Raw genomic sequence first — 15,966 nt, 5'->3', positions numbered from 1 at the left:
TCCTTCCTTCCTTCCTTCCTTCCTTCCTTCCTTCCTTCCTTCTTTCTTTTCTTTGTCTCAGCTTCCAGGGGTTGCCTGTAGATCAGCCTTGTTTATGGCTTCATCAGAGGTTGTGCTTAAGCATATATTTAGTGACCCTTTGCAGATGGATCAGATCAGTGCAGGGGAATGGGAAACACGTTCAATGTTGCAACAATTCACAGCATATCCTAGCTTTTATTTCCTGCATGTGTCAGTTCCCTTGCTTAGCTGAAGAATCTCAGCTAAGGCTCTCTGCTTTCTCTTCTGAGATGCACAAACTTCTAGGCAACCAGGGATTCTGGGAGTTTCTCAAAGATCACTGTGGTTGTTTCACCCCCCCAGAGCTCCCTATTATCTTTCTAACTAGTCTGTTGCTTGTTTTTCCCTGTTGTTTGCCAATGGGATAATGTCACAGACTATGAGTCTGGAGTTCTCTCTTGTCCAGCAAGAAAGTGGACACAGAATTGAATATGAAAGAGGCTAATGTCCGGGAGGAGACAACAGCCCCAAACAGGGCTTTCGTCTCCTTATTTATTGAGCTTACAAGATAATACCCACGTGGTGAAGGTGAAGAAAACAAGATAAGATCTTACACACGTGAACATGTGTAAGAAGCAGAGGGTCTGGGGGCCAGTGGAGTTTGTGATCCAAGTACAATAGTACCTTGGTGCCAGATAGTCGTTTCCTACAGGTGATATAATAAGTTACTCGTGATCCCATTACAATATCCCTCTAGCTAACCTCGGGCACTTTCACCCCATGGTGGTGGCTTTCTGCCCTAAGCTTTTTTTACAAAAAAACCCCATTTTATGTTAGTAGAACCTATGTCCCCACAGGATCATGATAGCTTTTGCTAACATATATGCTTATGGGATTTTTCATACTTCCCTTGGAATCAAGACCTCTGCCTCTTGAAGTGAGCCACCAGTACTCATGATGGAGCTGGTAGGACTAGCCCATCATAGAGCCGGGTGGGGACTTAGCAAAACTTCAAGCAAAACACTACAAACCTCAAATGTTCTTATGGAAGTTCAGCAAGTTTTCTTGAATAAATGTGTCGTAATCAATTGTATGCTTTTGGTCAATTTCAAGAGTAAGAACTAATTTCTTTTGACGATATTTTTTTTTCAGTTTTATTATAGTTCTTTTAGAGATTTGCTGAAATCTCCACTTCCAGAATCACTGAAATATAGATTCCAGACTAACTAAAAGTATTTGATGAATAAAATAATTAATGAACATACCACCTGGCAGCAATGTCTTGGGATGGTTTATTTTATTAACACATTACAATAATTTAGTGTTGAACACTTAAGCACATAATTATGTTATCACTTTCAAAGTTTTTAAATGTTTTAATGCTACTTCCACAGTCCTCATAAAGACTTATTATTTTTATCACACTGGACTCTCAGATGCTTTAGTTAGTTAGCTAGTTAATTAGTTGGTTAGATAGTTAGATATTCACTCCCTTATTCCAAACTGTTTCTGAGGTTTTAAATTTTGATTTCTCAAGTGCTTATTTAGTTCTTTTTTAATTACAATTATAATACATCCTTAGTATTATTACATTAATAAGAAAATTAATATAATTAATGTTAATAAAACTTCTCATTTTATTACTATTTGTTTCAGTGTTATATATCAAATACATAAAGGAAGTGAATGTCGTATAGCATAGTCACAAATACTTACATGTACAATGGTATATATTTAAAAATAAGTCAAACGAGGTTAAGCCTCAGCTTTTTTAATAATGAGATGCATATGAATATAAAAGAACATAGCCTATATGAATGTATAATTTCATACAACATTATAAATTCCCCTAGGATATGGAAAATATATATTTTCCTAGAAATGAAAATGCATATTTATAGCATTTTAAAGATACATATAGAATGTTTGTGTTTTGGTCTTCTGAAAAAGTCATTTTATTTATTTATTTGTTTTTATTTTTAAATACGTAACACAGTTCTAATATTTTAATGTTTTAGCTTGCACAACTGGTATTGAGTCTGACTGCAGGCCATAGAACATACTTCTCTGTGAACTGGACATTTTCTCTAGAATGGAGAAAATTGTGCTTTGCTTTGGCAACCTGGCTTGGCCCTGTTTCCATCATGACATTACAGCTTCTTTTGAATGAAATAATAATTTGGATAAACTGTAATGCTGCACATTATGTGATTTGAAATTTCTGCTGTGCAGCAGACTGGCATTGGCCCCGCAACCCTTTATCTCACAAGGAAGAACCTTATGGGACACACCAGCATGATCACAAGAGAGAAGCTGGCTACTTTTTGAGCAGCTGAGAGGATAGGAATAAAACGATGGGAGAAAGATGTCTTTTGATAAACCATATTGTAAAAGATATTGGTATGAATGGACATTATTTATTAGAGTCATTTTAGATTCACAGCAAAAATGCATGGAAGGTATAAAGATTTCTCATATAACCCTGCTTCACACAGGCATAGCTTCCCCCGTTATGAACATCCTCTACCTGAGTGGTACATTGGTTACAAAAAAATGAATTTATACTGACACATCGTTTTCACCAAAGTACATGGTTTATGTTAGAGATCGCTCTTGGCATTGTACATTCTATGAGTTTGAATATATAATGCCAATATAATGACATATATTCACCATGGTAACATCATACAGAGTAGTTTCACTACCCAAAAAATTTGTGCTCTGAATATTCATCCCTCCCTTCCTCCTGCTCCTGACAATCAATGATATTTTTTTTTTACGGTTTCCATAGTTTTGTGACTTCTAGAATGTTCTAGGGAATCAGGAAGAATGTAGACTTTTAGGGTTGTGTCCTCTCACTGAGCCAAATGCATTTGGGATTCCTCCTTGTCTATGGCTTGGTAGCTCATCTCCACTTAGAGCTGAGTAATGTTCCATTTTCTGGATACACAAGAGTTTATCCACTCACCTACTGAAATACATCTTGGTTGCTTTCTAGTTTTTATAATGAATAAAGCTGCTGTAGGTTTTCATGGGATCATAAGTTTTCAACACCTTTCAGTAAATAACAAGGAACACAATAACTGGTTTTTATGGTATGAGAATGTTTAATTTTGTAAGAAACCAGTCGATATCTTCCAAAGTAGATGTACCATTTTGCACTTTCAACCAATATCAGTGAGAGTTCTGTACCTGTCCATCCTCACCGACATTTGTTGTTGCCAGGGTTCCACATTTTGGCCATTCTAATAGGCATACAGTGGCATCTCATTGTTTAGGTTTGCATTTCCCAGAGGACATGTGATGAGGAACGTCTCTTCATGTGGTTATTTGTCATTTGTGTGTGTTCTTCAGTGAGGTGTCTGTTAAAGCCTTTGGCCCATATTTTGGGTAGCTTGTTTTCCATTTTGAAAGTTCTTCCAGTATATTTCATCTGGCATGTATTTTGTACATATTTTCTCTGATTCTGTGGCTTTTCTTTGCATTTTCTTGGCGGTATCTTTCATAGACCATAGATTTTTAATTTTAATGAGGTCCACCCTATCAATTATTTCTTTCATTGATTATGCCTGTGGTGTTGCCTCTAGAAAATTACTGCTAAACCTCAAGTCATCTAGATTTAGTCTTATTTACTTCTAAGTTGTCATCTACAAGTTTACAGTAGATCCATGATCAATTTTGAGTTAATTTTTTTGAAGAATGCAAAGTCTGTGTCTAGATTCATTTTTTTTTTTTGAGTGTGGATGTCAATTAGTTACAGTTCTATTTGTCAAAAACACTGTCTTCGCTCCATTATGTTGCCATTGTTCCTTTTTGAAAGACTAGCTGACCATATTAATGTGCACCAGTCCCTGAGCTTTATAGTCTTTTCCATATATCTGTCTATTCTTTTGCCAATATCACACTGTCTTGATTACTGTAGCTTTATAGTAAGTCTTGAAGTTGGGTACAGTTGATACCAACTTTGTTTTTCTCCTTCATTATTATATTAGCTATTCTGGATATTTTACCTCTACATATATTGCCTATAAATATAAAATTTAGAATTAGTTTGTCAATATCTACAAAATAATTTCCTGAGAGTTTTATTGGGATTGCTTTGAATCTACAGGTCAAGTTGGAAAGAACTGACATCCAACAATATTGAGTCTTCCTATCCAAGAACCTGAACATTCTCTCCTTTTCTTCAGTTCTTCTTCTTTTTGTAAATCTAAATTTGTAGTTTTCCTCATATATATCTGGAACTGTTTTTTTTTAAGATTACAACTATCTCATATATGGGTGATAATGTAAACTGTAGTGTGTTTTTAATTTCAAACTTCACTTGTTCATCACTGGTATAAAAAAAGGGATTGACTTTTGTATCCTGCAACCATGCAATAATTATTTGTTCATCCCAGGAGTTTTTTTTCTTGGCTCTTTAAGTTTTACATAGATGATTGTGTCATCTGTAAACAAAAATAGTTTTACTTTTTCCTTCCCCGTCTGTGTAACTTTTTTTTTTTTTTTTAGATTTTTTTTTTTAATCAAGTAGAGGAAGTTCTCTATTCCTAGTTTACTCAGAGTTTTTATCACTGATGGGTGTTTGATTTTGTTACATGCTCTTTTCTGAGTCTGTTGATATGATTAAGTGATTTTTCTTTAGGCTGTTGATTGATGGGTGACATTAAACTGACTTTTTAATGTTGAACTAGTTTTGCATACTTGGGCTAAATCATACTTGGTTATGGGGCGGGCACCTGGGTGGCTCAATCTATTGAATGTCTGGTTCTTGATTTTGCCTCAGGTCATGTACTCACAGTTCATGAGTTCGAGCCCTCTGTCAGTCTCTGTGCTAACAGCATGGAGCCTGCTTGGGATTCCCTCCCTCTCTCTCTCTCTCTCTCTCTCTCTCTCCCCTTCTCCACTTTTTTCCATGTGCATGCGCTCTCTCTCTCTCTTTAAATAAATATACTTAAAAATCACCCTTGGTTATGATATACAATCACTTTTGTACCTTATTGGATTTGATTTGTTAATATTTTGGTAAGGAGTTTTGCATCTAGAATAATGAGAAACAATGGTCTATACTTTTCTGTTCCCATAATGTTTGCCTGTTTTTGACATTAGGGTAATACTTATCTCATAAAATGAGTTGGAAAATTTTCCCTCTGTTTTTATCTTTAGGAAGAGATTGTAGAGAGTTGATATAATTTCTTTCTTAAGTGTTTCGTATAATTCACCAGTGAACCCACTTGAGCCTGATGCTTTCTGCTTTGAATGGTTATAGATAACTTCTTCAATTTCTTTAATAGATATAGGCAGAATCAGTTTGCCTATATACTCTTCTGAGAATTCTGACAAACTGTGTCTTTCAAGGAACTGGTCTGTTTGTTATCAATTTTGTGAGCATAGAGTTGTTCATAATAATAATTTTTTTTTATTATCCTTTCAGTGTCCATGGCATCTGTAATGATATCCCCTCTTTCATTTCTGATAGTAGGAGATTTTGCCCTCTATTTTTTCTTAGTTAGCTTATCGATTTCATGGATATTTTCAGAGACAGCTTTTCTTTTCATTTACTTTTTCAATTAATACTCTTATTAATTTCATTGACGTCTATTCTAATTTTCATTACTTTTTCTCCTGTTCTATTTGGATTTAATTGACTTTTTAAAGTTTTCTTAGAAGTTTAGATGACTGATTTTAGATCTTTCTTATTTCTAATATATATATTCACTGATGTAAGTTTCCTTCTAAGCACTGCTTTTGTTGACTCCCACAAGTTTGCTTAACTTATGTTTTTATTTTTATTCAGTTTAAGATATTGTAAAATTTCCTTGAGATTTCTTCTTGGACCCATATATGATTTAGAAGTGTACTGTTTAATCCTCAAATAATTTGGGATTTTCCAGCTATGTGTTATTTATTTTTAATTTAATTCTATTGTGGTTTGACAGCAGCAATTTTATGATTTCCGTCCTTTTAAAGTTGATAAGGTGTGTTTTATGGTCCAGAATGTGGTCTAACGTGGTGAATAGTCAATGGAGCTAGAGAAGAAATGTGCGTTCTACTGTGACGGGCGAAGTAGCCTATAGGTGTGCATTTTATCTGGTTGATTCATGATGTTGTTGAATTGAATTATTTCCTTACTAATTTTCTGCCCGCTGAATCTGCCCATTGCTTCAAAGGGGTGCCAGTATTCAAGCTGGAGTAATGTCTACCACGTTTGTTACTTTGGTTTATCTGTTGCCATTGCCACTGTTTTTTGTTCCAATTTTTGTCCTCTACTTTTTTCTACCTTTCGTAGTATTTGTGATATTAATTGAACATTTGATATGATTCCAGTTTCCTTTCTTTGTATCATGCATACTTTTAGTTTAACTTCTTTAAAACTTTTTTTTAGTGCTTGACCTAGAGTTGCGATATACGTTACAACAAATCCACATCCAGGTACAAATAACACGATGCTGCTTCTCAGGAAGTACAAGCACCTTATAATAACATCGTCCTAATTTGTCCCTCTCATCTCTTGTATTGTTTCTGTCATTCATTTCACTTACACATAAGCGTGGGTAGGAATAAAATATTTTAACAGGGCAAGAATTCTCTCTACTACTTTATTTTCTCTCGACACTAAATATTTCACTTCACTCTCTTCTTTACATGATTTCTGGAGAGAATTCAGGTGTTATTCTAATCTCTGCTCCTCTATAGGTAAATTGTTTTCCCTCTAGTTTCTTGCAGTTTGTCTTTATCTTTGATTTTTTGCAGTTTGAATGTCACAGGCCCACACATAGTTTTCCTTTGTTTTTGTTTTTGTTTTGTTTAGTTTTCTTTTAAGAAGGATATGAGGGCACTCATCCTGTGTGGTGTTTTCTGAGCTTCGTGGATCTGTGGTTTGGTGTTTGACCTTAATTTGGGAAAATTCTAACTAACTATTGTTTCCAATAGTTCTTCTGTTCATTTCTTTCGTCTTCTTCTGTACTTCCATTATGCATATATTATGCCTTGTGTGGTTGTATGAAAGTTTTTTGACATTCTTTTCTGGATTTTTTTTCCCAATCTTTTTTTTTTCTTTGCTTTTCATTTTTGGAGGTTTTCTGTTGAGATATCCTCAAGGTTAGAGATTCTTTCCTTAGCTGTGTCCTACCTACTAATAAGCCCATCAAAGACATTCTTCATTTCTCTTATAGTATTTTTTATCTCTAGTGTTTCTTTTTGTTTTGTTTTGTTTTTTTCCCTAGGATTTTCATTTCTTTTCTTTACAGGCCCATCTGTTCTTTATATGTTGTCTACTTTATCCGTTAGAGCCCTCTGCAAATTTATCAAAGTTGTTTTAAATTTCCAGTCTGATGACTCTAACACCCCCGCCATAGTGGAGTTTGGTTCTGATACATGCTCTCTCTCTTCAAGCGGTGTTCTGTTTCCTTTTGTGTATCTTTTAATTTTTAATTGCTAGCCAGACATGACGTGCCAGAAAAAAGGAACAACTCTAAATAGGTCATCAGTGATACATCAGGTGGGAAGAGGTTCTACAGTAGCATGATTAGATCTCAGTCTTTTAATTAATCTTTGCTTCTGGATGTGATTCCCACATGTATCTCAGCCACCCCTCCCCCCGCCCAACTTTGGATAGAACAGAAAGGCCAAAGGAGGTAAAGCTGATGTCTCCCTTCTTCCAGATCAATTAAGCTGTGATCAAAGCCCAGCAGGTTAAGCTCTGATTAAATATTTCTCTTCAAGGCAGAGATGGTTAAGGACAGAAATACAGAATGCTCTGGCATATTTCCAAATGGTACCGTATTTTCTCCCCCTCTTGGAAGCATAGTGGGGTTTCTCAGATGAAACTGAAATAATTTCAAAATTACTAAAGGAAATGGAAAAAATAGAACAAAAATTGTTTGTACCCTTGAATTAGATTATTCCGTAGAGTTAACATTTCATCCCACTTACTTTATGTCTGTTTATTCTCATCTCTGGGCTCCCCTGTTCCTCTCCCATGTCTCCCCCTGCCTTTCTCTCATACACACACACATCTCCCTCTACCTTATCTCTGTCTAGCATTGTGAATTATAGCCTTAGCAGGGTAAGGATACTCCTTATTTTTTGAATGTTTTTTTTTCCTCTGAAAATTATCTTGTCAGGTACCAAGTGTGTGACTCACATTCCTTTTATATTTGTATTTGCCTGGCATCTTTGCCTATGCTTATATTTCAACCTTCCTGTCTTTGTCTTTGTATCTTTTCAGTACAGATGGAATCGGGTTTTGCTTTGTCGACTGGAAGTTTGAAAAAAAAAAATTAAGTTGTTTGAGTCCATTTACCTTCCGGATATATTTAGTCTGCTCAGTGTGCTGTTGTGGTTTATGCATATTCACGTCTCTTTTACATAAATAGACTCTGGTGTTATGTAAATCCTCTCTGGTATTTCATTTTCTCTCTTTTCCATTTTAAGTCTTTTTTTTGCATTTTTAAAAAAAATTTTCTTCTAATGGTTACTCATATTAATATCAATATATTTATGCGATTTCCTTAGTACTCTCTGGTCTGGTTTTATTATTTTTCTCTCCAAAGAGCATTCTTTGAACATGTTGTAACCTCTCCCAACCCCAGCCTTCTCCCTCATCATCCAGTCTGAAGTAATACCCTTTCATCCTTTAAATATTTATCAGACAAAGATAAAGCCAATTCTGTTTTTCAGTCGCTTTCCCTCCTCACACTCTCGGTTTTGATATTTGACCTATTTCCTTGTTTTCTGAAAAACAATTATGACACGCTATATTCTGTCCCATCATTTAATCGTAATCCACTGGCAGATATAATTGTGTTCACCCTTATTCCTCTTGTCAATGTCTCTCCTGCCATGGTGTTTATCTGAAACTTTTTCCCTAAGAGAGTCATCAAGAAGTGCTAATGGGAACACTTCCCTGGGCTTTTAGGGTTATGACTCTTTTATGTTAAAGTCAATTTAGTTCAGGGGCGCCTGGGTGGCTCGGTTGGTTAAGCGTCCGACTTTGGCTCAGGTCATGATCTTACCGTCAGAGGGTTGGAGCCCCTCAGCTCAGAGCCCTGAGCCCAGAACCGGCTTCGGATTCTGTGTTTCCCTCTCTCTCTGCCCCTCCCCAGCTCACACTCTATCTGTCTCTCTCTCTCTTCTTCAAAAATAAACATTAAAAAATATTAAAGTCAATTTGGTTCAATATCATGTCCTCAGCTCATATTTTCTTTCATAAGAATCTTAAATATGTTACTTCACTTTCTTCTAGCAGAAAGCATGGTGACTGAGAAATCTGAAGACAATATTATCTTCTTTCCTTTATACTTAACGAGTTCAATTTTTTCTTAGGTGATGAAATGATTCTTAAAAATCTCTTTAAATTACGTTAAAGTCTAGTATTTTTCTAGACTCTGTCTTGATGTTAGCTATTTAGATGTAATTTTCAGAGATTTCAGACTATTTAAATTTCAAATATTTATTTTCTTAATTAGAGGAAAGCATATACACTTTATATAAGTACATATATATACTTTATACATGTACATATATATGCTTTATATATGTAAATATATATACCTTATATGTGTGTTTATATATACTTTACAAAGGTTTATATATATATACTTTATATACATATGTGTATACATATATACACTTTATGTGTATGTGTGTGTATATATATATGCACATAGAATGAATGAAATGCACAAAAGACTGAAATATATATATATATATATATATATATATATATATATATACTTTTGCTTTGCTTTTATTCTATGTAGAGTTTTACCTTATTTGTATTAGATCTTTTGTTTTCCTTCAATAGGTTACTTTTTAATATTTTCAGCATTTCCTTTATTTTACTTTTTTGAAGAAATTTTGGTTGAAATGGAACATACATTAAAATTCATATAATAAAGATTACAGTTAAATGAATTGAACATACTCATGTGAGCAGTAGTTAGATAAGAAATGGAAAGTTATCAAAACCCCACTAGACCCACATATCTTCATTAATTGCTAACATCATGAAAGGTAACTGCCGTCTTAACGTTTAATATCATCCGTGCATTTAAATTTTATGTAAAGGATAAAATTTACTTTTTTGTGTCTGGCCTAATTCACTCAATCTTACCCATGTTGCTTTGTATGATTGTTCATTAAATCTCTTTTATATATTCTAGTCCATTGAATTAACATGTCATGATTTGTTATTTATTGTACAGCTAAATGAAGTTTGGGCCCTTTTAAGTTCTTAGCAATTATGAATAGTTCTATTATGACTATGAAGGTACCTGTCTTTCAGTGAACATATGTAAGCATTCTCCTGTACATATTCCTACAAATGGGATTACTGGGTCTTAGAGTATGGATATGGCCAGTTTTGGTAGATACTGCCCTATGTTGTATGAGGTACGTAATTTTTCTTCATTTACATAAAAAAATAAGATTGAGCGCTTTTTTTAACTGTTCTGGAGCTGTTCTGTTTTCTTTGTTTGTTTTTTTTGTTTTTTGGGTTTTGTTTTTGTTTTTTAGCTCTCTGTGTTAGCTCTGCATTGTATTGTTTTTTCTTTTGTCTTTCCCCATGTCTTTTTTTATTAAAAAATAAAAAGGTTTCCAACTTTTATTTCTTAAGGCATTTCCTGATTGGTTTACTTCTTTTTTCTTACTTCATTTTACTTCTACAAAATGTATTTCAGTTTTAATTCTTTCCTGATTTATCATGTAGTTTCTCAGTGTTCCTCATGATGATTTATTTCATTTTGTTTTCTTCAGTCATGTTATTTTGGTTCATTTTGAAGAATTAGGTAACACTTTTGGTCTACTTGTGAGCATGTCTTATTGTTTGTAAAAACGTTATTCTCTTCCTTATTTTTTTTTTTCTTATAGTGGCTCTGTATGTAATTCAACTTTGATTTGTTTCCTACTCCTCCTTTTTTAGAAGGCATTCATTTTTCCCCCTGAACTTTTAGAGAGGAGATTACATGACTTTGGCTCTTCTAAGTTTGTGGCTTTAGCACTTCTTCCGCTGCCATATGAGTTTTTCAAGAACAATTTCATGCTTTCTGAGCTGCCCTGGGTCTGCCTTTTCCTCCCACTTTGCTGTATCCACCCTTTGCTTTGCTACTATGTCGTCTGTGATTTCGGTGAGAAATATATCCTCAGAGATTTCTCCTCACTTCAGTGCTTTGTCCTAGAAGGGAGCTTTGGCTGGGCCGTTTGAAGTGCTGGAAGGATTTACTGTCCCAGCTCCTACAGACCTTATCAGAGCCTTCCTTCTACTCACCTGTTAATTGTAGAGAACAAAAAATCCTCCAAGGCTTGGCTGTTTTCCTCAAAGGAGTCTGCACTGCTCTCTAGAGAGGTCCTGTTAGTGTGAGTTTTTCTTTTTTCGGTTCTTTCATATCCGCCAGAGGTTTGTTTATTTCTCTCTGCTTCCCTCCACACAGATAATACTGTGAGGACAGGCGATAACTGTTCCCGGGTTCTTTCTCCACTACCAAACACAGTTTGGGGTGCGTGAGGCTACCTCCTCTCTTTTTGTGTTGTCATTGTTGTAGATGTTATTCGTCTATTGATATGTTAAAATATTAATGTTATTATTGATGTGTGTACATCAGTCACTTTGTGTGTTTTAGGGAGAATTGAAGAAGATCCAAAAGTTGTATTGGTACTACCTCTATCTTCCTTCTATTGTCTTCAAGATTTGCATTGTTCCAAGTTCTGTATTACAAGCTGGATAGAATACACTAGTGTTAACTTCATTTCTCTTCAGTCTCTCACATATTTATACCTACTCATTCATGCATATTAAATACCTAAAAAAATAAAAGTTACTATCACTTCATAACTGTCTGTAGATATTAGATATCTTTCAGCAATTGACTATTAAAGTTATAAGCGCTATTTAGATCTTTTTGTTCTTGCTAATTTCTTGCTCTCATTTTCTTAGGAAATGTATTCCAGAGCTACAGAATTACAGTCATAGTGGTATTTTTTCCTAAAGGATGCTTCTATTCATAAACCAGGTTTTGTTATTATAATTAGGAAGCTATAGTTTTGATCTGCACACCAAAAATGACTTGAAACAACTTTTGCAAAAGAAAGCAAATGTATCTTCATGAATTCTTGGCATTTATAGTCATCTGGAAAGAACCAATAAAAAAATATTTTCTAAAGCTTGTGTTAATGGCCCTTTGCTGAGTTTAATCAAGCTTAAAGTTCAAGAGATGAACCACATGCTTTTAGCTATTGTTATATATTTTAAAGGGCATCTGGGCTTAAATTTCTTTTAAAACCGGTCTATCATTTCCCAAAGCAAAATTTCATGATTAGAAGTCAACTGTGTATTTACTCTTGTCTCTGTTTTTTTTTTAAACTTTTAAATATTAAATAGGCTCTGCCTTTTAATCTTTTGAAGGAAAAAAGTATGATTATTTCAAAAACACAAGTCTAGTGCTTTTGATATTTTCCCCCTACCTTATTTGATGCAAAACTACCGCTGGGCAAACCAATGGATTTGGAAGCTGATCATACTGCACTGCATTAGAATTTCAATAGGATGAGTGGGAAATTTGACATGCAACCTATTTCATTCATCGAGGACAGATTGATTATACCTGTCTTAGGTGACAAGATTGGAGAACCTACGAAAGTGACAGGTGTCTGAGTTGTCTCAGCTGTTGGCTTCAATGTGCCACTTTTTCAAAGATGGCTGACACAAACACCTGAAACAGGAAGTAGAGACGTAAGGCAAATGTCTACCTCGGTTAACTCTAATCACTTCTCTTCCAAAATATCCTAACTCCTTAGAAGAAAAACATTTTAATACTTAGGGTGATAGTAAATAAAATGTTTTTTGTGGGACCCAAGGAATTTAACAAAAATCCCCTACCCCTGGACAAGCAGAGCAAGACTAACTCCATTTTGTGCTACACCCACCCTCTCATGTATAACCCCCACATGACCTACTTATTGCTTAAGACACTCCCCCACCCTAGTCAAGCTGCTGAGCACACCCTTACTGGAAACTGGCTCATATAGGAATGCGGAACCCCTAACTGCCAAAGAATGTAAACCCCGCCTTTTGCCTCCCAAATTTGCACGCCAATTCTGACTAGAGTGATAGGCTAGTTCAAACAGTTACTCTAGGGTGAATTGTAATTCAATTGGCCATCTGCGTGCGGACTGACATGACTATGCAACGTTCTGTGTGTGTTACAATCTCATTGGCCACTGGCCCCTATAAAACTGCTACGCCTCTTAACCTAGGTGTCCAATTCCTGCTCCACTGTGTCACTGTGTTGGGTGTACTTGGGCCCAAGCTTGAGCTTGCAAATAAACCCTCGTGTGTTTGCATCGCTATCGGCTTCTTGGTGGTCTCTCGGATTCGAAATCAGGGGCATTACATTTTTCATTTCAATACCTTGCATAAATTCCCTACCCACAAACTCGGTTGGCCAGTAACCAAGAAATATTAAGCTGATAGAATTCATTGGGAAACATAATTTTTTGTAACTTCTGTCATATTAAAAGTGAAAACTCAGTTTCTTCATTTGCAAACATAAGCAAACGTCCATTTTACTTAATGCATATTAATTAAACCTTATTTTCCTTATGTGCACATCCACTGGCAGATGCATTAACTAAAAGGTACACCTGAACTTGCACTTCCAAATGAATGTTGGCCTTCAAATAGGTCACCTCGGCAATGAGTTTACTGATCACATTGATACCATAATTCCTCAAGATACCTGTTCTGTTTTGTTTTTTCAACTTGTTACCCAGCTTATTCTCTAGTTTTATTAAATAAAATTGATTTTGTGAATATGATGCAATACATAACATTTCAGTTTCAAAGGATACAGATTTGACATGGCCAAGGAGAGTTGCAGGAATGTGTTCTAAAAGCAATTTTCAGAGTAGAATTCCAGAGTCTTAAAGAAAAATGGCAGTTGTATTTAAGTACTGTGTGACATTGAGTGTACAAAATTATACTGGTCAAGTAATTTGTATACCTAGATAAAGGTATGTATATGACTATAAAAATATGTTTATTCGTGTATAGAGAATATGTGTGCATGTATTGCATAGTTCATATATATATATATATATATATATATATATAAATATAACAGATATTCAGATTTATAACAAGGGTCTCCTAATATATATCAATTCTCAGTTGCTGCGGTCTTTAAACAAAAATCCGGAAAGTTTTATTTCCAGATGTCACTGCTACTTAAGGCAAGAGCCAAAAGTATGTCCTAACTTCAGATTCATTGTTTATTTCACCAAAGCATGCTTTTTAAGAAAATATTTTGAATTTTTATATGAACTCAAAATTACTGCTTCTAACTTTTGTTTTTGAAAATGTATTTCCTTGATTTTGTAATTTAATGACTAAGGGTGTGTTCTGTTTCTGTATTCTCCCCACCACCCCACCCCCAACTCATCTAACATGGCGGAGAGGTCTGGCGATAGCTGGTCTGGTATGCAATTTCCTGTTTCAGCATTTATACAAGGGACTGAAGGACCCCTGAGGAGGCACTTTAGTAAAGGTTATGCTCCATTGTAATTATCAATATGTGTGCTGATTAACCTCTAACGGCACATTGTAAATGCAGATGCAAAGTGCTTTTATAATCATGTTTTGATGTGGTTTGTATTTATATGTGACATTTGACTGAAAGCAAAATTAATCTTTTATTAGCATGAGGACTTACCATAGTTACACTGTAAGTAGGTTGTGTGTCTAGAGTTACAAATAACATTTTATACATAAATGTCTTAGTATTAAAATATATCTTTTTAATATATTTATTTAATATATATATTATATTTAATATAATGTATTTCTAAAATTTCAAGTTCCATGGATAGATAGATATATATATCTTCACCTTCAACTGGGTCAATTTTCACCTACAACTATTTTCACCTATTTTCACCTACAACTGGGTCAATTATTTCTCTCAGTTTCTCTCTCTCTTTCTCTTCCTCTCTCTCTCCACACACACACACACACACACACACACACACACAAACACACTACACACATGCACGCACACATGGAACCCTATAAATAATACATTTTAAAAAATAGAAAAGAGTTAGAAAAATGTATAACTTAAGATTATTCTCAAAAATATTCTATAGAAATGCATGAAAATACATTTTGTATAGTTTTGACTAACCTAGAGTAGCGTGAAGTATTCAGTAAGTTGTCAAGGTAACCAAACACTGGTCTTTGTACTTGATTCATCTACTTCAATTATTTGACATCTATGCATTATCTGATCTCCTGGGATCACCATGGAGTCTTAATTACCCACGTAAATGGAGAAGACTAGAAGAGTACATGTCCTTAATCACAGTAAATGAGTTATGCATATATGATTGGGAAATATATTTTATGACTATATGGAGAGTATCTTTTTCTTTCTTTAAAATAGACAATAATCTAGCTGTGTGCAATGGATAAGTTACTCACCTACCCTGGGTTTCACTATGGTCTTTGATGTTTGCATCTTCAAAGTGTGAAAGTTTCATGAAGTAATAAATCCAAAGTTATTAGTAAGAATATAATGTATGATTTAATATTGTAAAACTTATACCAACACTTTTCAGTTCGTACCCACATTTTCTGTTCAAATCCTCCCTAGACCTGTTTCCAAAAAGGTGAATGTTTAGTTATCATCTTAAAATATTAGAAATAGGTGTCCTAACCCAGAGATAGCTTATTCTCTAATAATCCCAATTAAATTCTCCCTTTTTATTTCTAAGTAAGGCGAATTTAATAATTTGAAAAATATAAAAGTTTGATATAAAATGTCTAAACCTTGCAGATAAAACATAACATGATTTTAAGTCTATACCAGATTTCAAAAAGATGTAAGGTGAGTACCATCATAAAATTAGAAATTAGAACTGTGAGTAAAGCCAGCACTTGTACTGTTCAGGGAGAGAAGAAAGTGTGGACAG

This window comes from Panthera uncia, chromosome F2 (genome assembly GCF_023721935.1).
Source record: "Panthera uncia isolate 11264 chromosome F2, Puncia_PCG_1.0, whole genome shotgun sequence".
Taxonomy (NCBI): Eukaryota; Metazoa; Chordata; class Mammalia; order Carnivora; family Felidae; genus Panthera; species Panthera uncia.
This window is presented reverse-complemented; position numbering follows the sequence as displayed.